The sequence below is a fragment of the Chenopodium album genome, chromosome 11, assembly GCF_948465745.1.
Source record: "Chenopodium album chromosome 11, dcCheAlbu1.1, whole genome shotgun sequence".
NCBI lineage: Eukaryota > Viridiplantae > Streptophyta > Magnoliopsida > Caryophyllales > Amaranthaceae > Chenopodium > Chenopodium album.
The window spans coordinates 20,036,369-20,063,049 of record NC_137844.1 but is presented as its reverse complement, the minus strand read 5'-3'; the positions used below and the strand labels follow the sequence as shown (position 1 = coordinate 20,063,049).

General features: G+C 42.3%; 2 pseudogenes across 3 annotated transcripts; both read left to right on the top strand.

Moving 5' to 3' along the window:
* The first annotated feature begins 4,826 nt into the window (after positions 1 to 4,826).
* LOC145567480 (pentatricopeptide repeat-containing protein At4g01570 pseudogene) lies at positions 4,827 to 8,801 on the top strand (annotated as a pseudogene). Of its 2 annotated transcripts, XR_014095633.1 has the most exons (3): positions 4,827 to 5,112; positions 5,651 to 8,174; positions 8,655 to 8,801. The product of XR_014095633.1 is annotated as a pentatricopeptide repeat-containing protein At4g01570 pseudogene, transcript variant X2 (transcript). The 2 variants fall into 2 exon arrangements; XR_014095632.1 differs by lacking the exon at positions 8,655 to 8,801 and having other exon boundaries at positions 5,651 to 8,601.
* Positions 8,527 to 24,357, top strand: LOC145566422 (bifunctional nuclease 1-like; annotated as a pseudogene). The gene is made up of 7 exons (XR_014095418.1): positions 8,527 to 8,537; positions 8,823 to 8,929; positions 9,529 to 9,704; positions 9,806 to 9,855; positions 9,962 to 10,040; positions 23,477 to 23,716; positions 24,091 to 24,357. The product of XR_014095418.1 is annotated as a bifunctional nuclease 1-like (transcript).
* Positions 24,358 to 26,681: the final 2,324 nt, after the last annotated feature.

Below are 26,681 nucleotides of genomic sequence, written 5' to 3'. Positions count from 1 at the left end.
TAGTAAAGTTTTATTTTAATAAAGTTTTATTAGGGATGGGATTAGAAAAATTAAAAAGGAAAGTTTAGGGAGAAGGGTCTTAGAGAAGGGGTATAAATATCCCACATATGAGGCAAATCAACTTTGCCTAGAGTGGAGAAAACCCAAGGTAAACTTCTCTCCCTTTTCTCTTTATTTTTCTTTTCTTTTTCTTTCTCTTTTTCCCCTTCCCCTTTGTCGCCTCCCCTTCACCGCCGGCCACCACCACCACCGGTGGGCCGCCGGCTCCAGCCACCAGCAGCAGCAGCCGGCGGCCGACCAGCCACCCCCTTTTTTCGAAAAAAAAAATTAAAACTTTAAAAAAAAAAAAACTATTCAATCCTAGATCTAAATATTAATTATGGGTTTTGTGATTTAAATTTGATGTTTGATTATGAGTATTATATTAATTAATCTTCAGATTATGTTTTTAATTAAAAAGCCCAAATTTTTGAAACCCTAGGTTCTTGATTTATGAATTATTGAAGGATTATGATATATAATGGTGTAAACCTTTGATTAAAGTGTTTTAAGACTAAATTACAGCAAGTTTTAATGAAAATATAGTGCTGGAATTTTTGGTAAAGCGTTAGAAATCAAGTTTCTTTAAGGAATTTTTAATTACCCATTAATTGGGATTAAAGTATGATGTTTCAAATATAATTTCAGCTTATTTTAAATAAATTATGAGGGGTTTTATAGTAGTACATATTGCTGAAAATTTGTGAAGAGTGGATTTTAATACTCTTCTTTAATTTTAAATTGTAGGAGACTTTGAAGTGAGCGATTTTTATTAATTCTGGCGATATTAAGATCGTATACAAGGTACGTTCGCGTACTTAGCATAATTATGTTGATGTAATAGCATGCTAAATGTGTTTGATTGATTTCAAGTAGTATCATGATAGGTTTGGATTGGAAATTATGATTTGGATGTTATTGGTGATTGGATTATGAAGCATGATTTATTTGTGATGGATTATTGAATGGAAAATAATAGCTTGGAATATTATTTATGAACCACATATTTATTTATGGCATGATAGAGAGCATGTTTAATTAAAGTAAATGTTTAATTTGGTTTGGAATATTGAAAAAGAATTTTATTATGGTTCATATAATTTTTATTGATGCTATAAGCATGAGGAAAGAGCTATATAAGTGTCTATGTACACGAGGAATAAATTGTATGTTGGTGCCTGAGTGCACTTAAGGTGTTTTTAACACCGAGGGATAGAATCTGTGGCGCTTTATGCGTTTAAGGTGTCATTGGCACCGAGGTAGAATTAAAAAGGGTTCAACATTAAATATTATGTGGTCACTAATTATTCAAGAATTTAATTGATATATTTGATTGTTTGAATAATTATTGTTGATTGAATGATTATGGTTTGAGGGTCATCACCAAGTTTAATAATCTGTAAACAACGTAAAGTGAAAGAGATTACGCACCAAAACTCTTGGAACATATATACCTTGAGTATGAACATATGGGGGGATTTATGGGGTTTTATATTTAACCATAACTTCTACTGGAGTACAGGACGCTGTACATTCCTTTTATTATTATTATGCGCAGGAATTTCGCCACCTATGTGTGGTTTTTGATGCTGGCATGGTTAGCTCCCGTGTCAGTAACCTCAATTTATTGGGGGAGGTTAGTGGGAAACTCATTCGATGCGTAATCAACGCTAAATAAATTATTTAGTGTCTAGTGAGAATTTTTATTGAATGTGAAATGCTTGAAAAACAGATGCAACAAGGTAAGTAGTGTGTTGATAGGGAATTGTATGCTAGTGTGTTAATTGCGCTTATGTACTTAGCTTTGCTGATTGTGTGTTTTGTGTGTTATTGGCCTTGTCTTTATCTTGGCCCTATGATGACCCATTTTTAATGGAGAGTAGTGGAAATAGGTAGAGATAAGCTTTTCAGGTGATGAAGCATTTTCATGAATGGGCATGAGTGAAGAGCGAATCATGCTAGTTTCTATAAGTATATGATGTGTTATCGCTTTATTTAATTGTGATATTATTATTATGCATGACTAACGTAAAGGTTTTGAGTTCGGTATGGTTTTTAATAAGGGCCTATAATGGTTCCAAGTTGTAGGTTGATTTTATTTTACTTCGTTTGACTTTGATTTGACTTTACTTTCGTTGCTTGACTTTTTCAAGTTGACTTGTTCTGAAAGGTTTTGAAATTAGTCTTCCGCTGTGTGTCTTTGATAGTTGTCTTAGCCGTTATCACGGTGGCGGTAATGTCTTAGATATTCCTATTAAAGTTTTAAACAGGACAAAACAGGTATTTTAAAGGGAAGGAATTTCTAGGGTGTTATAGGTAGTGGCGGTGACGTGTTGCCAACGGTTGCGAAGTGGGTGGCTGGGTTAGTTTTAGGGTTTTTGTTTTTTTTTTTAATTTTTTTTTTATTTATTTAGACCAATAATATGTTGACACCTAGGCATTATGGGTCCCAATAACGGATCCCATTCATGAACCAGTTAAGTGGTGGTAAAAGCCAATTTTTTAAATTTTTTGTGGTGTTAAAATAAAAGGTTTTGTTTTTGTAGTGTTAAAAACTATTTTCGTGTTTTTTTTTCCTGATGTTAAAATTCAAAATTTCCTTAAAAAAATATGAACATTTAGTATATTAAAAAATAAACATTTATCATACAAATCATAAAATAATTGGATCATACCTAATAATTAAAATGAACAATTCATTAAAAAAAATATGAACACGTTAAATAAAATGAACACGTAAAATAATGAACACATTGAATAAAATTTTAATATTTAATATTTTAAAAATGAACATGATTTTCATGTAGTTATATAAGTTCAATTTCATTGTATATATATAATTAATAACAACAAATAAAGATAAAATAAATCATTAAAATATGTTCATTTTTATGTAATAGATGTTCATTTTAGTGTATTAAATGTTCATTTTGTACTAAATGTTCAATTTTAAATACTACGTGTTCGATTTTTTTTTTTTTAAGAAATTATACACAAGTTTGGTTGTAATTATCATCTAAATAGTTTAATGTAGGAAAAATTGTCAAAAACCACCTTTTATAACACCTTTTTTGTGAAAAAAAACCTTATTAAATATCCTCGTGAAAGCACAGCTAAAACCTCTTTTTTTTTAGAAGTAACACCTTAACCCAAATTTTGGTGTTTGATTTGGTTTTCCGGCATTGACTTTGCACATAATCTCATAAAACCACCTTCCTTTATATTTTTCCCTTTTCCCTCACCAACACCACCTCGCCGCCACCACCACCTCACTACCACCCCACCGCCACCACCTCACTGCCACCACCAATTCACTACCACCCTCACCAACACCATCTCGCCCAATAAATCTACTCCCATGAAAATTCCACCCCCGTCAATCACCCCCCACCACCCAAAAACCCCACCCACCTCCTCACTCCCTTCTTCTATTGAAGCCCAATATTGCAAGCATATAGAGAAAAAAAAATAATAATAATAATCAAAGACCACATTGATGGGCATCCTAAACACATTGGCCCCTTGAAATTACTGCTAATTCCATCCTAAACACATTGGTGAGCATAAATCAGTCCCAAAATAGTAATCCTAATTTCCAATTACAAACCCTAATTTATGAATATTTGAATACCCAACAAAATTAACAAGTAATTTCATTAAATAAAATAACTTAATAGCCTCGAAATCAGGTTAATTACAGCAATTTGAGCTCAACAATGGAGTTTCCTTCTTCATTGGAAAGTAATTGAGGCTTGGTTGGAAGAATAGAGAAGAGAGGAAGTTCAATTGGAGGGAAAAAGGGGGAAAAAATTAAGAAAGAGAGGTTTTTTATCGGATCATGTGTGACTCATGTGAGGGTCAATGCTTGAAAATCAAGTCAAACACTGTAAATCGGGTTAAGGTGTTAGTTTGAAAAAAAAAAGATTTTAGGTGTGCTTTCAAAAAAGAAAAAAAATAAAATTATAAAGTGTTTTTTCACAACAAATGTATTATAAAAAGTGATTTTTGACAATTTTTCCTTAAATCTAACATTTTAAAACCATAGTCATCATCAAAATAGTTTACTACTCCCTCCGTTTCACTTTGTTAGTCCCCTTGGGAATCAATCACTTAAAATAAAAAAAGGAGGAATCTTAGTAATTTAGAATTTGATTGCAACTTTGTAATTTATGTTTTGTCTTTTCTTGTTTTATTTGTTTTATTTATGGTTATTGGCTATAATTAAATCGCCTATAATAAATTTTGATTGGAAAATTTGCCATGGCAGCAATCTACTAGCACATACATTAACCAATCAGAATTATTTGACTCTATAAACACCTAATTAGATTAATTATTCATGGATTAATTAGAATTATTCATGGATTAATTACATCATTTTGAAACGCCCAAAAATAGTATAGGGCACTAGGCCCTGTTCTCTTCACCTTATTTTTGTTGAACTGAAATTATTTTTACTGAAACAAAATTATATTTGCTGAACTTAAATTATTTTTACTGAACTTAAATTAATTTTACTGAACTAAAATTATTTTTGCTGAATTGAAATTATTTTTACTGATTTTCCAATTATAATTCTTCTTTAAGAAAACTGAATTTTACTGATTTTTGCTTAATTAAATTATTTTTACTGAACTGAAATTAATTTACTAAACTGAACTTATTTTAATGAAGTGAAATTATTTTTACTTAATATTTTTTTTTTTTTTTTTTTAAGTTGAAGTGAACAAGGCATTATAAACTGAAACGGAGGGAGTAATTACTGGATTCCTCAATTTACTCTTTCCTCCTGAACCACACTCTCTCTCCTCCACAACCACCGGCTTCCTTCGCTCTACCACTGCCGCCGTCAAAGACAGCATCATTAGCCACCATTAAAGTCTTAAGCTCAACAAATGAAGCCAACCCCAAATCCTCCATCATCATTCCTCTCATTTTGAACCTACAAATTGATGAACTAAGAGTTCAAGAACTCAATTAGGAGGAAAAGGGACGTTTTGGCTTTAATGGGGTTATCACGTTCTCCGTTGAATCCTTCTAATACTTGCATCTCCCATTCAAGCAGTTTCTCAGGTAACTTGTTTCTTTTTGTTATCATCATATCAATTTCACAATCTAAGTTAATTGTCACTGCATTAAGTGTATAATTTAGAATATAAGTTATTGAATTGTAGATTGTGTGCTGTGTGTTACTTGCCTACTTACATTAAAAGTTTGGTGTAGGACTTTTTATTTGGTTTCTTGACATGTATGCGCACGATATGCATTATGTGAACATGAATTATGAATTATGTGAATATGAATTATAGTTGTCGCGATTTCCATCCATCACCCGGGTGTAATATTACAGCCTCATATATTCTCCTCCCCGCATACGTGTAGAGGAGATTTTGAGAGGGTGTAGGAAAGACATTATGCAAAATGTTCAATTTAAGAATGTAAGATTTGACTACATTTTTCTTTCTTAAGCCAACACCAGATTTTTGTGTGGATGCTGGTTGTAGTTATGTTTTTGTCCTATCATTTGACTGGTTTCTGTATGACTTAAACATTTTTGCGTCACACTTCAAGTCTTATTTTAATATATTTGAGAATCTGATCATCATTGTAGGTTTCAATTGAAGATTTAGAATGATTTGGGATGCAAACTTCTTTATATATTGTTTTGTGGAGGAGCTGTCCTTACTTCTGCTCTTCTACATCTGGCCAATTGAAGAGATCAAAGTCTATCTCTACTCAATCAAAAGAAATCGGCAACCTTCTCGTGGCAGCCCATATCACCAAAACTTTGTCTCGATCTGGAACGGAAAATCTTGATGTTGATTCTGTATCTCTCTCTGAGAGTCTTATTCAGCATGTTCTTAGAAAGACCTCCCTTGACCTTTCAAAAAAGATTGAGTTTTTCAAGTGGTGCTCTGATAGGTATGGTTATAAACACTCTACAGAAGCTTATTCCCAGATTTTCCGTGTACTTTGTGATTCAAGGAGTCGCCATCACCTTAATGATCATGTGGTGCGGTATCTATTTAGTGCGATGAAGCATGATGGCGTCCTTGTTGATTCAGCCACCTTTAAGCTTCTGCTTGATGCTTTTATCCATTCTGGTCGGATTGATTCTGCTCTAGCAACTCTTGAACAGATGGAAGCTTTAGGAGCTACCTTTAGTCCCCTAATGTATAATTCTGTTGTCATTGCTCTGGTTCGAAAAAAGCAGCTTGGTTTAGCTTTAACTATGTTTACCAGACTTTTAGAAATGTCCAGTGGCAGTGGAGCTGCTGTTCCCTGTGAGCCTGTTGCCTGCAATGAATTGCTCGTTTCTCTCAGAAGAGCCGAAATGAAGGAAGAGTTTGGGAAAGTATTTTCCTGTTTGAGAGAGAAGAACATTGCATTGGATACATGGGGTTATAATATATGCATTCACTCATTTGGCTGTTGGGGTGACCTTGAAACTTCACTCCGTCTTTTTAGGGAGATGAAGGAACCAAGTGCTGGTACATGTTGTGGTCCAGATTTGTGTACTTATAACAGTCTCATACATGTACTCTGCTTAGTTGGCAAGGTGAAGGATGCATTAATTGTTTGGGAGGAGCTAAAACACTCAGGTCATGAGCCTGATGCTTTCACTTATCGTATATTAATCCAAGGCTGCTCCAAATCGTATCAGGTTGAAGTTGCAACTAAGATCTTTAATGAAATGCTATGTAGTGGTTTCCAACCAGATACTGTTGTATACAATTCTCTCCTAGATGCTTTTCTAAAGGCTAGAAAGCTCACAGAAGCCTGCCAACTTTTTGAGAAGATGACGCAAGAAGGGGTTAGAGCAACATGTTGGACATACAACATTTTAATTGATGGGCTGATTAAAAATGACAGGGCAGTTGCTGGTTACACACTTTTCTATGATTTGAAAAAGAAAGGGCAGTTTGTCGATGGAATTACTTATAGCATCATCATTATGCATCTTTGTAGGGAGGGCCAAATCGAGGAAGCCTTGCATTTGGTAGAAGAGATGGAAGGCAGGGGATTTGTTGTTGATCTAGTCACTATAACTTCACTCTTAATTGGATTTTATAAGCAAGGTCGATGGAATTCAACAGACCAGTTGATGAGACACATAAGAGATGGAGATTTGTTGCACAATGTTCTCAGGTGGAAAGCTAATATGGAAGCTACATTGAAACATCAGCAGAAAAAAAAAGAGGATTGCACCCCCATTTTCCCAGCTGAAGGCAATTTTAGTGAAATTGTGGACTTGCTCTCAGTTGATGGTGGAGCAGATAGCGGTGTAGGATCAGGTGATGATGAATATTCAGATTGGGAGTCAGGCACTGCTGATGTGGATGAGTGGTCATCATCTCCTTACATGGATCAATTGGCGAATGAAGTCAAATCCAACAGCCAATTTTTTAAATGGTTCTCTTTGAACAAGGGTCGGCGAGTTCAAGCAAAAGGGATGAACTCATTTGATATTGACATGGTTAATACATACTTGTCCATTTTTTTAGCAAAGGGTCAGTTGAGCATAGCCTGCAAACTGTTTGAGGTTTTTACTGATATGGGAATTGATGCTGTGAATTACACATACAATTCCATCATGAGTTCATTTGTGAAGAAGGGTTATTTTGATCAAACGTGGGGAATTCTTCATGAAATGGGTGAGAACCTTTGTCCATCTGATGTAGCAACATATAACATTATCATTCAAAGTTTGGGAAAGATGGGAAGAGCAGATCTAGCTAGCTCCATTCTAGATAAGCTTGTGAGCGAGGGTGGTTATCTTGACATTGTTATGTACAATACTCTCATGAATGTCCTTGGTAAGGCTGGTAGAGTTGATGAAGCATTGAAGCTTTTTGAGCAGATGAGGAAAAGTGGGATAAACCCTGATATTGTTACTTTTAACACATTAATTGAAATTCATACAAAGGTGGGTAGGCTGAAAGATGCGCACAAACTCCTAAGGATGATGTTAGATGCAGGTTGCTTACCAAATGATGTGACTGATACAATATTGGATAAGCTCGGGAAGGAGATGAAGAAAGCGCCAACCAAGGGCAATGATTAGAAAGCACCAAAAAGTCATTGATGTAAATGGGATTTGAGCCGATGTCAAACCTGAGCCTTTGAGGTCTTGGGTACTTTCCCTGGGACTTTTACTTTATATTTAACTGGGAAAATTGATTAGATAATATTGAATATTGCATGAATTATACTGTGGCCTTTGTGGGACAAGAATTCTCTGTTTTGTTGGCTGTTTTTTCTGTAGCAGATTGTGTATCAGACATTTGGTCCAGAAGGGTATCACTATAAAAAGTGTGAAAACCTAATTGTAGTAGACTAGTAATATACATTAATAAATAGAAGGAACATTTATTTCTGGAAAGCTTTGAAATAGTATCAAGTGGGAAATCAATTATATGTTTTATGAAGCTGCTATCAAGATTCTGATGTCTTATCTTGCTAGTTGCTAACTTAATTGAGTAGGAAATGCCTAAATGGTAAAGTGTTGGTGAAATTTCTGATGATAGCTTAACTGATTTGATCATGGATACTTTTTGGTTTCTTTTAAGTTATTATAATCTAGTTCATGTAGTGAAATTGTTTGTTGATCTTAGGACTTGGTCATTAGCTATTCGTGCGAAGCAGGTCGGTGTTTACCAAGTACCAATTAGTTTTGCTTTGATGAAGAATGCCATGCTCAGAAGTGCATTTTGGGGTTATAACAGTGTACGCCAACGATCTACTAATGACAGCATGCTTACTCTCCCACTTAATATCTGAAGGCTTGGTACCGTTCATTGCACTTTTAGTTCATCTTTTAACGGAAGCGGTAACATAACAGAAAAGGAAATTGATGAGAATTATGTCAACTCCAGTGTAATTGAAGCTGGTAGGATGTACTCTCATTACCAGTTCATGAGACTGAATGTTGGAATAGCTATGTTTATATAAACTTCATCAGCTCATCTTATAATTTGGTATTCTTGCTTGCTAACATGTGTCTGGATTTCCTAGGTCCATAGATACAACAATGTATTTTGCTGTTAACCTCCAAAAGTGTCAAATGATAGTATGTGACTATGCATTGTACAACCCCTAGTTCTATGGTTGTTTTCTTACGACCGATTATTAACCAGTAATCTCTCACTTTCTGTCTCTTTTTGTAACTGTTATCATTGCACTGGATTGTTGGAATATTGTGGTAGGTGTGTTATAAACTTTATTTGCTAGGATATTAATGAACTACTTAAGAGAAAACTTGTGTTCTCTTGCCACATCTATTTTTTCAATGGTGTTGATCAAGATACACCCTAAGTTTAAAATAGATACAAGTCAATTCTGCATGCCTGCTTTGGGGCAAATAAGCTCCAAAAGGCATTCACTGTTGATTCTTTGAAGAATAATGCGTTGCCTGTTTCTAGATTTTGTTTTCTTCACAAATATTTTGTGCATACTATTAATCAGTATATCTGTATTGCTTTATTGTAGTGGAGGTGAAAAGTGGTTCAGATGGCTTCACATTAAAGATGAGAGATGGCAGCTTCTTAAACTGTGTCCATAAGATAACAGCCCTCAAAGTGGCCATCTTCCAGATTATGCACCGCACCCAGCCATTGTGCTTAAGATGGAAGATGGAACAGGTCTTTTTCTTCCAATAATCGTTTGTATGTACATAGACCTCTTTGCTAGCAGATCTTTGTGTTTTTTGAATTTTGCTAAACCAATTTGATAATTGTCAAAACTTCAAAATTATGTGTTCTTGCAGTGGAGAGGCCTATTGTGTTGCTCATGGCTGCTATGCGTAATGTACATATTGTAAGTGTATATTCTTCAATGCAACGTAATTTTACTGTGAAGTTAATCAGCTATAATTTTCATAGTTATATAAATTTAATCACAAATTTTCTGCTGAAATGTGCAGGTTAGGCCAACAATGTATCAGAATATGAAGGAGATGATTGAGAAGATGGGATATACGGTGTTTGGTTCGCATAATTTAGGTATAAGGTATAGGTTTAGAATGGTTTAAACCCATACCTTATGTTTGTTTTATGATTTTAAGAGTTTCAAACCCATACCTCAAATCCCCAAGGTATGGGGTTTAGAAACCTAGGGGGGGAGGGGAGTTTGGCTCATTCCCATACTTATAGGTATCATATTGAAGAAAATAACTGCATTCCATAATCATACCAAACATATGGTGTTTAGGGTATTTTTACCCCGCCATGTGGCCTAATCGGAGGGCGACACGTGTCAGCCCAAGGATAGTCCAAAGTGGACCATTCCCCGCTTGACACATGTCATCCCAGATATTTGGGAAAATGTCGGCCTTCAGGCCCAAATCCCGAGAAAGCCGTAGAACGGCGCAGCCCACCAATGATTAGGGTTTGATACCCTAATCAGGGGCACAATTCCCAATGACCCTATAAATAGGGAGATTCCCCTCTTTTGGAGGGCAGGTTCACATTTTAAGGTATTCATTGAAAACCGTCCCTTTGATAGAGACAATTGAGCTTGGAATCTAAGCAGATCCCCACCTTAATTTCCGCACCTTTTACTCTACTTCAAGTTACTAACTTGAGCGTTGGAGGCGGAGCACCATCCAACCGGTGTCTCCGTTAATTTTGCAGGTACAGAGCCGGCAGGATCAGTCTTCGAGTTGTAACTCTCCCGAGGGACAAAAAACCCCAAAACATTTGGCGCCGTCTGTGGGGAGAGTACCTCAGGATGGTTCAAAACTCTGTACCGATTCTCAACTCTACCTCTCTACGTCCGGGTACCCAGACGGGTAACTTGGATGACTTGCAACCGGTTATTCAACCGGTCGGGTTCGAAATTCCCCAGCCTCCACCTCAGCCTCAGCCAGAGGTATTCACTGAGGAGGAGGATGAGGAGGAAGATAATGATGTTGAGACTTACATCTCTAGGGATGGATCTCTCATCTCTAAATCTATTCGTTCCAGGGATCAACTGGAGCGAAATGAAGACCAGGCGGGCCTAAGCAGGCGCCCACCTGGAAGGCCAGACGGGGAAACCCAGAAGGCCAAAGGTCAAGCCCGAGTCACCCGAGATGAGCTCATGAGATTCATGACCTCTTTCAAAGGTGAAATCAAGGCTATGATCAACAAAAACAAGGCAGGCTCTAGCAAGAGTCAGCCGGCTAAAAAGACTCCCACTTCTGGAAAGAAGAAGAAGCCGGTCAAGGACAGGCAGCCAACTCCTCATCCAAAGGAGAAGGCAGCCGCAACACTTGACTGGTCTAAGATTCTGATGCCCCGGCGACCCCAGCCGGAGGCACAAAATGCGTCTACCTTCGATGCACGACAAGTCATCGATCGAAGGAGGCGGCAGCAGTCTGAGTCAGCTTCCACTTCGAGCTTTCCAGACAGCTTCAAGCAAGCTTCTGCAAGGAACTCCGTGTCCTTGCATGAGAGTCGGACAGGCGGTAAAACCGTCAACACCGAACCTCAGCTGATGATAGGGTCTATACCATACGCACCCCAGGCGCAGTATGGGCAATATGGCCTCCAGTTCATGCAGCCACCTCCTTTTGGAGGTCAGGCGGCATATACTCCTGCCCAGCCTCTGGACTGGCAGCTTCGGCTAATGAGGCTAGGCGAACAGCCGTCTGCCTTTGCAGCCAATATAACCAAGGTGGCTCAGCCGACCAAGGTTAAGAATGTTTTGGTGGGCACCTATGATGGTACCACCAACCCGGAAGACCACCTGATGGCATATACCAACCTCATGTGCTTACAAGGGTGGGACGATGCCACCTGGTGTCGTTGTTTCCCGGCTACACTGAAGGGCATTGCCCAGCAGTGGTTTGGCAACTTGCCAGCCGGTTCTGTTGATAGCTTCAAGAGGCTAGCCTTCTTGTTTGCTACCAACTTCTCAATGAACATTCCTGCCAAGAAAACGAGCCTTGATTTGAGCACCGTTAGGCAGGGTGAGAGAGAAGGGCTACGCGCCTATGTCAGGCGGTTCAACCTGGTTAGAATACAGATCCAGGGGCTGTCTGACGAGGTAGCATTCACAGACTTTTTCAAGGGTCTGAGAGACGGGTCGGCTTTTAAGTTCGACCTTGTCAGAAAAGGGGCATTTACGCTACAGGCGGCCCTGAGGGAGGCGGAAAGCTATATACAGGCTACCGACCTCTGCACGCCTGGTAGCCAGTCAGACTCCAAGAAGTCTGACAAACAGAGAGACAGCCGGCCAGCTCAGCCGGGTAATAAAAAAGAAAAGAGCGGAAAGAGAAAAGAAGTCTGGGCGGTCAGCGATTCTGAGCAGCCGTCCCAGAAGAAGAAGAAAGAGTTTAAACCGTACGTCCCCAAGTACGAGTTTAACAAAGACCGCAACTCCATCCTCATGGAGGTAAAGGACCGGCTGTCCATTGAGAAGCCGAATCCATTAAAGAGCTCCGTCCAGTCACGGAACAAAGATAAATATTGCCAGTTCCATGAGGAGGTTGGCCATGACACCAACGACTGCTTTAGTCTGCAGCGGACGTTGGACCGTCTGGCTGACAAAGGGCTTTTAAAGTCCTACATTTCTAAGTCCCCAGCCGGGGCAAAAAAGAAGAGCAAGGGTCAGTCCTCCAAGGCTACCCAGCCGGCTAGTAGTTCGGATACAGATAAGGATCCGGTCTACACTATAGCAGGCGGATTTTCATGTGGTGGCCCTACCATCCGGGGCACCAAGAGCCATCTTCGAAAGATGGACAAGGATGATGATGAGCAGGCGTCTGCCTCCTCCACCTTCCCAGACGTCCTCATAACTGAGAAGGACAGGGGCAGCGTCCGCCGTCCGCATGACGACCCGGTCGTCATTGAATGTAAGGTTGCCAACCAGCTGGTTGGACGGATCCATATTGACACCGGCAGCTCGTCGGACATCATCAGCCTCCGGTGCTTGCAGAAGCTGAAGTACAACTCCAGCAGCATGCATCCGGTTACCCACCCCTTGGTTGGTTTTGGGGGTGGGATGGTCTACCCAGCCGGCAGAATTGATTTGCCCATCCGGCTGGGAGAAAAAGGCCAGGGACGGCATGTTGTCGTCAGGTTCTTGGTCGTGGAGGAGTTGACCGCCTACAATATTATCCTTGGTAGGCCAACCCTCAACGAAACCAAGGCGGTGATCATCCCGTCTCTCATGCTTGTCAAGTATGAGCGGGATGATGGCTCTGTTGGTTCCCTGAACGGGGATCAGAAGACGGCTCGGGAGTGTTATCTCTCAGCCGTTAAAGATACTGTGGCCTCAGACGGCCAAGGGAAGGAACCAACAGACCTTGACGCTGTCAAGGATGCCCCACCAGCCGTTGGTAAGAAGAGAAAGGCGCCTCTGCTGGTGGAGGTGAAAAAAGAGAAAAAATAGCAATCACTGGCCGGCGAACGGTCAGACGAGCTCCGTCCCCAACCGGCTGGAGAACACATTGATCTCGTTCTGGACGACAGCCGTCCAGAGCGGACGGTGAAGGTTGGGACGGCTGCTAATGCTGCTCTGGGTGCAGACTTGCACCTTCTGCTGAAAGAATTCAAAGACATCTTTGCCTTTGAAGTAGAAGAGATGCCAGGCGTCAGCCCGGATCTCGCTGTGCACAAACTCGCCGTGGATCCCAAAAAGAAGCCCATCCGGCAAAAGAAAAGAAACCATGGCGAGGAAAGAAGTCAGGCGGCAGCTGCCGAAATCAAAAAGCTGCTAGACGCCAGGTTCATTCGGCCCTGCAATTTCCCCGACTGGGTGGCCAATGTGGTCCTTGTTAAGAAACCGAATGGGACCTGGCGCATGTGTGTTGATTACACAGACCTCAACAAGGCGTGTCCAAAGGACAGTTACCCGCTTCCAAAGATCGACAGTCTGGTCGACTCTACAGCCGGTCACGCCTTGATGAGCTTCATGGATGCCTACTCCGGCTTCCATCAGATACCCCTCTGGAAAAAAGATCAAGAGAAGACGGCCTTCGTCACTGATTTGGGGTTATTCTGTTATACTGTGATGCCGTTTGGCTTGAAGAATGCGCCTGCCACCTTTCAACGAATGATCAATACGGTCTTCATCAATCAACTTGGGAGGAATGTGGAGGCGTACATTGATGACATGATAGTCAAATCCAAGCAACAGGCGGATCACCTGGCTGATCTCCGAGAAACATTCACCACCCTCAGGCGGCATAAGGTCATGTTAAACCCCAAGAAATGCGTCTTTGGTGTTGAGTCTGGGAAGTTTCTCGGATTCCTGATTGATCAAAGGGGGATAGAGGCTAACCCCGAAAAGATACAGGCGGTAATTGACATGAAGTCACCTCGTTCTGTCAAGGAAGTCCAGAGGCTGACTGGTTGCCTGGCCGCCTTGGGGAGGTTCCTCAGCCGGTCAGGTGACAAATGCCTTTACTTCTTCCAAGCAATCAGGAAGAAGACCAGGTTTGAATGGGGAGACGATGCTGAGACGGCATTCCAGAAGCTAAAAGAGCATTTGCACTCTCTGCCTAGGTTGGTCAGTCCTCTACCTAGGGAGACGTTGTATATGTATTTGGCCGTCTCAGACCATGCTCTCAGTGCCGTTCTCCTTGCTGAGCGAGACGGCGTTCAGCTCCCGGTTTACTTCATTAGCCATGTTCTTAAAAATGCTGAACCCCGGTACCCCCTGGTTGAAAAATTTGGCCTTGCTTTGTACATGGCATTCAAAAAATTGAAGCCTTACTTTCTGGCTCATCCGGTGGTAATTTACACCGACCAGCCACTCAAGCGGCCAATGACTACCTTGGAGTCATCCGGAAGAATGCTAAAATGGGCTATTGAAATGCAAAGTCTTGAAATCACTTTCGAACCAAGAAAGGCAGTGAAAGGTCAGGCGTTTGCCGACTTCATTGTGGAAATGACCCGTCCGGTGGCTCCGGATAATCTTGATCAGGTTTGGAAAGTGTATGTAGACGGGAGTTCTACGAAGAACGGCTGTGGTGCAGGCGTAATTTATGAGTCTCCTGAAGGGGACAGATATGAGTATGCACTACGGTTCAATTTTCAGGCCTCAAACAATGAGGCGGAATATGAAGCCCTGCTAGCCGGAATCCGTATGTGTAAGGCGGCAGGGGCAACAAAAATTGACGCCTACTCAGATTCGCAGTTGGTCGTTAGCCAGTATCAGGGAACGTATGAGGCAACTCACCCGGCTATGATCAAATATCTTCAGGCGGTCAAAGAAGAGGCTGGGTCACTTGAGGAGTTCCGGCTGAATCAAGTGCCCAGGTCTGACAATAACCAGGCGGATGCGCTATCGAAGCTTGCATCTTCCGCCTGCCATGATACGCCTCGGTCAGTCTTCTGGGAAGTACTTGAAAAAAGAAGCATCTTTGAAGATCCCATTGGAGTCCTAGACCGAAGCTCCACCTGGATGGATGGCATCCGGGCGTACCTCTCAGACGGCACGCTCCCTGATTCGCCACAGGAGGCAGCCGTTCTGAAAAAGCGAGCCGCAAGCTTTGAGTTGAGAAATGGAGAACTCTTCAAGGCGGGGTTTCTTAAGCCTCTATTGAAGTGTGTAACCCCAGAGAAGGGGAAGGAAGTTCTCGAAGACTTGCACTCGGGGTTCTGCGCCTCCCACATAGGCGGCAGATCTCTAGCCGTCAGAGCCAGGCGGCAATACTTTTGGCCTACTCTAGAGGCAGACGCCAAGGAATTGGTGAGAAAATGTGACAAGTGTCAGAAATTTGGCAAACTTATTCACCGCCCGGCTACTGATCTGACGGTCATCCATAGCCCAATTCCGTTTGCAAAATGGGGCATGGACATTTTAGGTCCTTACACGCCTGCACCAGGCGGTAAGCGTTATATCTTGGTGGCTGTGGATTACTTCACCAAGTGGGTAGAGGCTGAGGCGGTAAAGAATATCAAGACATCAGACGTCATTTCCTTCATCTGGAAGAATGTCATCACCCGGTATGGGGTACCTATGTCCATGGTGTTTGATAATGGCCCTCAGTTTGAGACGCCTCAGCTAAAAACTTGGTTGGGAGATCAAGGGATCTCAACCTGTTTCGCATCAGTCGGCCGTCCCCAAGCAAACAGCCAAGTTGAAGCCTTCAACAAGCTGATCTCAGACGGCATAAAGAAGAAAATTGAAAGAGCCGGTGGCTTATGGGCTGAGGAATTAATCCATGTCCTATGGGCCATCCAGACAACAGCAAAGGGGTCAACCGGAGAAACCCCATTTCTCATGGTTTACGGTGCTGAAGCCGTCTTGCCCATTGAACACTATGAGCAGACTCTCAGAGTCATGTTATATGATGAAGAGGCAAACTGGGAGGCAATGCGCCTGGCATTGGATTCACTTCCAGAACGTAGGGGCAATGCCGCCTTGCGTCATGAGATTTACCGTCTGAGAATGACAAGAGCCTACAACAAGAGAGTACACAGGCGTCCCTTGAAAGTGGACGACCTAGTGTTACGGAAAATGGAAGCAACCGGTAGGGCCAATGAGCTTGGAAAGCTAACTCCTAATTGGGAAGGCCCCTACCGGATTTATGAAGAAGTAAGAGACGGCACCTACCGCCTGGAAACCCCAGACGGCAGGCGCCTGCCTAGAACTTGGAATGTAGATAATTTGAAAAAATACTACTTCTGAGATTTTGTAAATTTTGTAAGCAAGAAGTACATTAATGAGAATTTGCTTTTTGTTATCATATTTTGTTTCCCGTCTGAACCCAGACGGGTCACTTGTTTGTTTTTCTGAGTTTGACACTTGGAAATTAAGTTAACGTCTGATTGACGAAGAGGCCAATGGCCAGATAAGTAAGCTAAGCGCAAAAACGCTTAGTGGCTATGCAGCCGGTCTACACCAAGACCAGAGGCCAATGGCCGGATGGCTACTTCGACATAAATTCGCCTGTCCCAACATGGACAAAGGCGTCCGGCGACACCCCTCCGGGTGCAATCGTCGCAGAGAGAAGCCAACCTGCTTACTCTACGTACCAGGCGGCCACTATTGGACGGCTGAATCAGCCGTCCATAGCCGTCTGACCAGAGCAATCTAAGGAACGATCAAGTTTCGACAACCGGATGTCCAATGGACATCAGCCGGTGACCGACTGAAGTTCCTACTTAGATTACTTTCGAAAATTATACAAGTCCTCCCAATGGGGCAAAAGGACATTGAATGTATAATTGGATTGCAAACACCCCAGGCGGCATTTGCCTTCCTGCTCCATGAAGGGCAGGCGGCACTTGCCTTCTGTTCCGTGAAGGGTCAGGCGGCCTTTTTGCCTCCTGGCCCCAGGCGGCATTTGTCTTCCTGCTCCATGAAGGGCAGGCGGCATTTGCCTTCCTGTTCCATGAAGGGCAGGCGGCATTTGCCTTCCTGCTCCATGAAGGGCAGGCGGCATTTGTCTTCCTGCTCCATGAAGGGCAGGCGGCATTTGCCTTCCTGTTCCATGAAGGGCAGGCGGCATTTGCCTTCTGTTCCGTGAAGGGTCGCCTCCTGGCCCCAGGCGGCTTTTGCCTTCCTGCTCTATCAATGCAGATGGCCACAATTGGACGGCTGAATCAGCCATCCATAGCCGTCTCACCTGAACTGTCTAAGGAAAGAGCAAGTTCCGGAACCCGGATGTCTAAGGACATCAGGCGGGGACCGGCTGCATTTCTTACTTAGCGTTTTTATTTTTATTGTACACATCCTCATTTGGGGCAAAAGAGTTGTGCAACGGCTATTTAAATTCTGCTCAGACGGGCAACACCGTCTAGCTAGAAGCTGAAACGCCTGTTAATGTACGGCAGTGTACTTGGTTTGGGGCAATCACTACTGTGATTGATTGACTTACAAACGTATCATGCTCTTTGCAGCATCAGACGTTCCCAAGTCAATCAACCAGCTTCACTTGAAACCAACCACACAGCCGTCCAGGGGCAAGACCAGCCGCATACTTTTGATAAGTTAGGCGGAGAAAATTGCAGCCGCATACTTTTGATAAGTTTGGTGGAGAAATTTGAAATGCAAAAATTTGAAAGCTCAAACACAAGCGCAAAGTAATAAAACCGACTCAGTCGGTGCATTCATAAAAGATTTCCGTCCAACCAAACGGCTGGATGGATCAATTGTTATCAAATATTGTTTGCAAGACCCGGCTCCTCAGCCGGTAAAAATACAAATATACTCGGCACGCAGGCCGGAAAAACAAAGTGTCTGGCATACTGCCGCAGAAAAACTAAGGCTTGGCGCACAGCCGCTGAAGTTACTGCCCTGCAGGCGGCCCTTCCTGGTTCCTCTCGCCCTCCTCAAGGATTTCAACGTCTGGAGCTTCTGGAGTTTCAGGCTCCGGTTCAGCAACCAGACGGTCTTGCTCCGCCTGGAGGGTTGCTCGGAAGTTCTCCTGAGCTTTAGCTGCCGCCTCCTCCATCTGGGATATCTTCTTCTTCAGATCAGCATTCTCTGAAGAAGCTCCTTGAAGAGCCTGGAGGTTCTCTTGGGCCTTCTGGAGGTCCTCCTTCAGCTTAGGGAGATCCACCTCCGCCTGCTTCTGGGCCGCCTCTGCAGCCTCGGCCCTCTGGTTGGCCGTCTGCAGTGCCGCCTCCAGCTCTTGAATTTTGGCCGCCTGCGTCATTTCGGTTGCTTTAGTTTCAAGGTCGTTAATTATGGTTGAATGGAAAGCAACATCATTGGCAATGGAGGCGGACTCCTTGGCCCGTCTTACCTCATCCCGTTTGCGGGTGTAAGGGCGCTTGAGACCGTCTACCCGCAGCAAGGCCTACAAAAAATAAAGGTTAAGGATGCAGACGGGAAAGAGTGTAGAAATAGCCATTGAAAAAATTGGTTAAGTGTATTACCTCAGCCAGAAGGGTGACGATGCGTTCAAGATTGAACGTCTCAATCCCTGGGATAGCATCCTTATCCCGTTTGCCTACAGCGCCCAGCATGGCCCTGGCATGCTTCTGGACGTCTGGCCAGCGAGGCGATTGATCTGCATCACAATCAGCATCAGATTGGGTTACTAATGCAGCGCCTATCTGGTTCCGACCGTCTGAGGATGACGTTTGCTGGGAGTGTGATTTCACTCGCAGCGGCCATCCCAGCTCAGACGGGGATTCAAAGGGATTCTTACCTGCAGAGCCGGCCAGGCGGGAGCCACTGGCAGCCGTTGAAAGCCCCCCGGTTGCAGGAAGAGGATGGGCCAAGTCTAGGCCAAGAGAGCCTGACACCTGCTCATTCCTCCCTCCTATTCTCATTTGCCTCCCAGGCGGGGCAGTAGGAGTAGCAGAGGAGGCGGCCTTTTTAGAGGACTTGCTTGGGTTTGAGACAGGGGTCTCCTCCCTAGCCCGTTTGAGATTCCTCTCAAACGTCTTGTCCACCTTGCCTCCCTGAAAATACAACAACTTAATGTCAGCAGACGACGTGAGGAAACTTTGAAAGTTAACTCAAAAAGCAGGTCAGGCGTTTACCTTGGCCCTGAGCTCACGCGCCTGGGCTTCCGCCAAATCTCGGCGGATCTGGCAGAGGACCGTCTGGGTGTCTTCTCTTCGGGCAACATGTTTAATGCTTCTCCTGCAAGGTCAGACGGAAAACAGTTAGAACATTAACAAGAAATTCATTTCCGACACAAAAGTACCCCAGACGGAAATGATTCAGGCGCATACTTCTATCAAACATGTGCCCTAGCCCGCAGGCGGCTAGGAAGCACTCGTCCCTGAACCAGGCGCTCTTTGGGATCCAGTTCTTTGGAACCTTTATTACTTCCCCGGTTGACAGGGTTGCGTCTGTGAGGCCGAAAAGATCAGCCTCAATTATTTTGTCGAAATCCTCATCTGGAATTCGAGGAAGACAGCACTTCCGACCCATAAGGTCAGGCTTCTTATTGTACAGACGGAGCTCGTAGTTCTCCCGTCTGGTGGGAGCCGTGCACAGGTAGAACCTGTGTTTCCAGCCGTCGAATTTGGAAACCTTATCCAAGGTCATCATGTATTGGGGGAGTGTGGACAGAGTATACCACGCTCTGAACCCGCCTGGGTTGCGGCTGAGATAGTGCATCTTGGCAAACGCTTCCCAGCCGGGGTGAACCCCTTGGAATTCACAGGCGGCAACGTACCCCAGAATGTTTGCCCAAGAATTGGGGGAAAGTTGCCAGACTCCGAGGCCGTAGCCTCTCAAAATTGCCTTCACCGCCTGGTGAAGGGGGAAGCGAAGACCTGCCCTGAACGCCGCCTCGTAACAGCCGAAGTAGCCGTTTGCGTTGCGTTCAGTGTCCTCCCAAGAAATGGTGCCGTCTGGGGGAGGCACCCTTATACTCCACCCGTCTCCCATTGGGTGGGCTTTCAGGAAATTTGGAAGATTTTTCTCCATCAGGTCAATGTCTTTTGAGGAGACGTGGATTTTGAAGGGATCATCTTTCTCCTTCCACGTCTTCCTCTCTTCTTCTTCACTATCCTCAAGCGGGGGAAGATCGTCACTGCTTTCAGAGGAAGAGACGTCAACAACCCTTCTCGTCTCCTCCCCTGATAAAGAAAGGGAAACTGAGGCGGCCTCTTCCCCGCCTTGGTCATTGTCCTCTTCCCCGCTTTGGTCGCATTCCTCCAAAAAGGAATCAGGAGGAGTTGGGGGGCCGCGCGGAGGGGACCTTTCTGGAGCCGTCTGGTGTCCAGAGCCAGACGCCTCCCCCTCAGACGCTTGTGCGCCTGAGTCGTCGCTCCTATAATTTGGATCTCGTGCCGTCTGCATAGTCCGAGCCATTGTGTCCTGCACAGACGCGCAGATGGTCGGAATCCAAGCATGAGGGTGGTCCCAACACCCTGAGACGGCACTACCAGTCCTAGACTCAGCCGTCCCTGGTGAACGGCTGGATCCTATCCTAGGCTGTGCCGTGTGTGTTGGTGATGAATCCATTTATTGTAAGGAATATATACAAACGGAAAAATGAAAAAAGAGCTGAAAGAGTCAGAGACGGTACCTTTAGATTTGATATCTGAAGGTAGACGGGTCCGCCTGTGTTGGTGCGTCTGGGTTTCTTCAAATATGCGCCTGACTCAGACGAATGACTTCTGTTCTCTCTTTCAAGATTCTAAGTTTACTCTGAAATTTTTGTTAAGTGTGGCAAGATTCTGAGGGTAAACGGCTATATATAGAGGGTGAAAGGAGGGGCAACTCCGTAATTTACTCAGAAGTTAAACAGTAATTTTTTGGCGGTAAATTTACCATCGTTCAGCGAGTGACATGTGTCACAGATGCCACGCGGATTGCCACGTCACATCTGTGAGGGGCAAATGTTTAGGGTATTTTTACCCCGCCATGTGGCCTAATCGGAGGGCGACACGTGTCAGCCCAAGGATAGTCCAAAGTGGACCATTCCCCGCTTGACACATGTCATCCCAGATATTTGGGAAAATGTCGGCCTTCAGGCCCAAATCCCGAGAAAGCCGTAGAACGGCGCAGCCCACCAATGATTAGGGTTTGATACCCTAATCAGGGGCACAATTCCCAATGACCCTATAAATAGGGAGATTCCCCTCTTTTGGAGGGCAGGTTCACATTTTAAGGTATTCATTGAAAACCGTCCCTTTGATAGAGACAATTGAGCTTGGAATCTAAGCAGATCCCCACCTTAATTTCCGCACCTTTTACTCTACTTCAAGTTACTAACTTGAGCGTTGGAGGCGGAGCACCATCCAACCGGTGTCTCCGTTAATTTTGCAGGTACAGAGCCGGCAGGATCAGTCTTCGAGTTGTAACTCTCCCGAGGGACAAAAAACCCCAAAACATATGGTATTAAGAATCAAGTTCCAAACCCATACCACTATGGTTTCATTCCTGATTCCAACCCCATACCAGTTTGCGAACCAAACGCCCCCTAAGTGGTTTTAAAAAAAATTCCCCTCCCCATTGGTTATTTGGTGGAAAGTGTAATTTGTCTTTTGAACCCCACAAAGCATATTTCTTAGATGCATCTTTGCAGGTCGAACTTGTCCGTGTATATAAGAGAGTCTATAAAGCATATATTGCTCAGTTATATCTCACAAAGGCATGTATATAGTTATGTTTACATTTATAGATTGTTTAAGTTTTTCTTGTGAAGAACAATAGAAAGTAAATGATATAGGTTGATAATGAATTAAAATGTATCAGTTTTGACCTTCGACCTTTAGGTACATATATTTTCTTTCAAATAGTCACTCTTCTGGGGCCTTTTTGGATGCTATATTTCAGTTTAGCCATGGAAAAAAAAAAAAAAAAAAAAAAAAAAAAAAAAAAAAAAAAAAAAAAAAAAAAAAACCCTTCAATTTATTTATTTTGTTCTGAGCACTATTATACTGTGTCCTTTTGTTAGTTTTTTCTTAGATTTACACTTTGTTTGGGTAGAAAGAAATGGAAAGAAAAGAAGGGAAGAGAAAGGGAGGAGGACAAACTCTCTTGTTTGGGTAAAGGATTGGGGGAAGGAAGAGAAAGGAGAGGGAGGGATCCATTTTCCCTCTCTCTTTAATAAGCATAATCCCTCCAAAATTGGAGAGATTTGGAGGGAAAATGGAGCTCACCTCCCCCTCCCTTTCTTCTCCTTTCCCTTCCTCCTTTTTTCCTCCCCTTCCTTTCCTTCCTTCTTTGGTAACCAAACAAAGTGTTAGTGCTAGTTGCTGATTATAATGTATCAGTTTTGACCTTCGACCTTCAGGTGCATACATTTTCTTTCAAATAGTCACTCTTCTGGGGCCTCTTCGGATGCTATCTTTCCGTTTACCCATGGAAAAAGAAACTTTAATTTACCTTTTTTTGTACATAGCGCTATTATAATGCGTCCTTTTGTTAATTTTTGCAGGATTCAGTGCTAGTTGCCTGATATCCTTGTGTATCAGTTCAGATTTTGGATCTATATGCTTTTAGCTTACTGAAGTCAGTGCTATGCCTGTCTATTATGCTATGCTGCATTGTATTGATATCTCAGCTTATCTTCAGATGATTGTACCTTGTTTCTGTTTAGCAACTTACACACAATACTGTTTGCATTGTTTCAGGCAAGGAAATAAGTCTGATGCACCTAGATCTGTTTATTATTTGATTATTATTCTAAATTTTTCCTCATATGCTATAATAGATTTACTCAAAGTTAATGCATATGCTTTCCCCACGGTCCAACTGTTGGTTTGACCATTTGATAGAAAGACCTAAGAGATATGCAGTAAATTATTCTTCAGTAATCAGTATCGAGTTCTTACTATATTTTACCATTAGAAAGTTGACCTACCCCCTCTTACACATCTTCTGCTACAACATGCTTTCTGTTGAAAATGAAGAAATTTATGTTAACAGAAGCCCGTCAACTAATGTTACATCATAGACTTTTCACTACAAAGATCTCTTCTTATGTACAGGCAATTCTAAATAACAGATACATATCACAAAGTGTGTCAAATCTTATAAATTAAATAGTTTTTAAGCTTTACTCTCAAGCTTATCTGTATCTTTACAGCAGCACAGGTGCCTATACAAGTCAACAGGAACTTGGGTCAAAGTGATGGTATGAAGATTGTTGAATCTCCAAGGGCCTTGCATAAGTTATGTCATTCACAGAAGGCTTAGTGACATTAAAGCGAATGTAAATACATTTCAAACAAAGCCAAAGCAGATGCCTTCTGAGAAAGAGGAGTTGCTAAATGCTGCAATATATCGAGTGGATGCACTAGATGCCGGGTTGAGTGCAACCAGAAAGGTAGCTCTCTTAATTAAAAATTTGTTACTATTTACTAATCATATAATGAACTGTTTTTCTGATGTAAAAAAAATGATTAGAGAAATTAGAAGGGCAGCTCTTCATGTGTCCTGCTGCAGGAAAATTAAATAAGGCTGTGAGGTGTTTTTTTTTTTTTTTTTTTTTTGATAAAAGGCTGTGAGGTGTTTTATGGTTCTTTATATCATTGTTTGATGGGCAGGCATTTCATGAAGCAGGAAGACTAGCTTGCATACTTTGATACACAAGAATCTGCTAGATTCCGGGATTATGAAAAATCTTGTTCCTTAAGCTATTGATGTGAATGTGGAGTTTTCATAGATGTTTGTTGCTTACGTTTATCATTCAATCTGCAGGAGAGAAGGTTCAGCTGGTGAAGAATGGGTTGCTGCTTACGAGAAACTTGCCATATTCTTTGAGTCTCTTTCTCAGCAATGTGAATTGCTGTAGAGTTTTGATTAACAGAGAATTTCCCTATATTATCTGTACCGTAATGATGTGATGGATGTTATAGTTTTCTGTTGAGGTTAATATTCATAGAAATGAGAGAAAAGTTAGTATGGTCTACTATTAACATATCATGTGATTGCCTTTCTGAATCAAACAAATTTCATAGGTGTACAATATCTGCTGATATTTCTTATAGCCTCCTGAAGATCTGATTATATGAGAAGAACCATCCCAACCCAAAGCTATTTCCAATTTTAATCAAACACAATAATGCGGAGGTAACTGTCAGTCCATTTAAATTTGGATCATTCACCATCACCACAATAAAATGCTAGCCATGTACAGACGGATTACCAACTGCTACAAAATTTCCGCAAATATATACTCTGTACAATTGATCAATACATTTTTTTTTGCCCGGAATAATCCCACCTTTGAGGCGTCTGTCCAAAATAATCTCACCTTTGGGATATTTTTAAATAATCCGACCTTTATACCCTATCCGCTCAAAATGATCCAAGTGACCTATAATCGGTTGAGTAGGTAATTTTTTTGTTTTGTAAAGTTTAATTTACACGTGTCACCATGTGATAGGGTAAAAAAAAGTTTTAATTTTAATTTTAATAAATGAATTATTATTTAATTTAATTACTTATTTTAAAACAAACACCACCAACCCCAGCCACCTCTCCACTGCCACCTTAGCCGTGCCCACACCAGCCGGTCGCTGCTCCTTCCCCTACCTCCTCCGTTGACTCTAAACCAAAACAATGGTTGGATGGTGATGGTGCGAAAATAAGTTTGGGTGATGGTAATGGCCCAGATCTCATATCGAACGCGACAAATGCCGTCTTGGAGGCGGTCGACGGTGGAGGAGAAGTCAAAGGAAAGGAAGAAAGAGAAAAAGGGGTCGGAGGAGAAGGGGTTGATTGTGGTGGTGGGGTCGAGGGAAGAAGAAGATGGGTTGTTATTGGTGGTGGTGTCTTTGAAGGCGTTGAAGAGGGGAGGAAGAAGAATGAGGAGAGAGAGAGGATCTATGGAGTGAAGCAAAGGAAGCTGTCATTGTTGATGGTTGTTGTGGAGGGATTAGAGGTTGCAGAGTTAGTGGTGTTGGAGATTCATGCCATCTTGGGGCGGTCGGCGGTAGAGGAGAAGTCAGGGGAGAGGGCCAGAAAACGGGGTGGGGGAGGGGCTTGAAGTGAGGTGGCGGAGGAGAAGGGTTACCGGCGCAGCAGTCTCCGGCGATCCCAACGGTGGCGGGAGGAGGGACTGGCAGAAGAGGAGGGGTTGGCTGGTTTTTTGTTTATTAATTATTTTTTTTGGCCATTCACAAGCCGCCACGTGTCGGGTAACCTAGTATAACAAGTTACATGACCGGTTGGGACCATTTTGAGTGGATATGGTATAAAGGTCGAATTATTAAAATATCCCAAAGGTGGGATTACAACGGGCGATTTTTCCTTTTTTTTTTTTTTTTTTTTGGCAAGTGAGCAAAAGATATTATCACAAAAAAAAAAAAAAAAAAAACATAAAATATGTACAATGCAGTTTTTTTCCCCTTTTCCTTAAAGGCCTTCTTGATAATTAACAGCAGTATAGTGGCATTACAGTAAAATTCACCATAACATAGGATGGACTCATCATCTAGATGTTTGAGAAGTATTCAGTCGCTTCAATACACACTGAGGGATGCAATGCAGCATCAAGTAGTGCCTAGAGAGAATGAGATAGTGATATATGTGCTCGCTCACTTTAGAATGTTACTGGCAATATTCTCTTGAATCGTTTTGAGATAATCAAGCTCAGCATGATTCTTGTGAAAATTCAATGCCTTGTTTAAAGACCTTCCACTGTCAACATCACAAGCACTATCTTGTGAGCTGGAGGATACTTCAGCAGCATTGCTCTTGCGGACATAAGTCACAAAGAAAACTGAATATTAATTTCCACCATCTGCCTGGATGAGAACAATGGACTGAACAATGATGAATCAATTTGGGGTATGAATGTATCGCATTCAATGTTTGCCTCTATACCAGTCAGATGAATCGCTTCACAACCAGGATCATTCAATGCTTCTTTGTAACAAAATAACAGAAAATGACCATCAACAACCTTTAAAACAAACAATAAAAATGAAATTACGATTACAACCAAACTCATTTCACATTGTTCTTATTTCCATTTTTAAAATTTAATCGTAGTATCAAAACTTCCACAGCAAATTATGTAAGCCTAAATCTCTAGAAACACTCAACAACAAAACTTTAGTGGTACCAAAAAAAACTTATTCCACAGGTACAATCAACTTACTTCAGAATTTCATCACCTCCTATAACAAACACCTTCTCAATAGACATATAATGAGGTGGTTCTGCCAGTAACTTCAATGCTGAGGACAAGCCATTGTGTTTAGGGTAAAAATACCCTAGACACGTGGCCAAATCAGAGAGGGACACGTGTCACTCTAGGATAGGTCCAACGTGGACCACTCCTC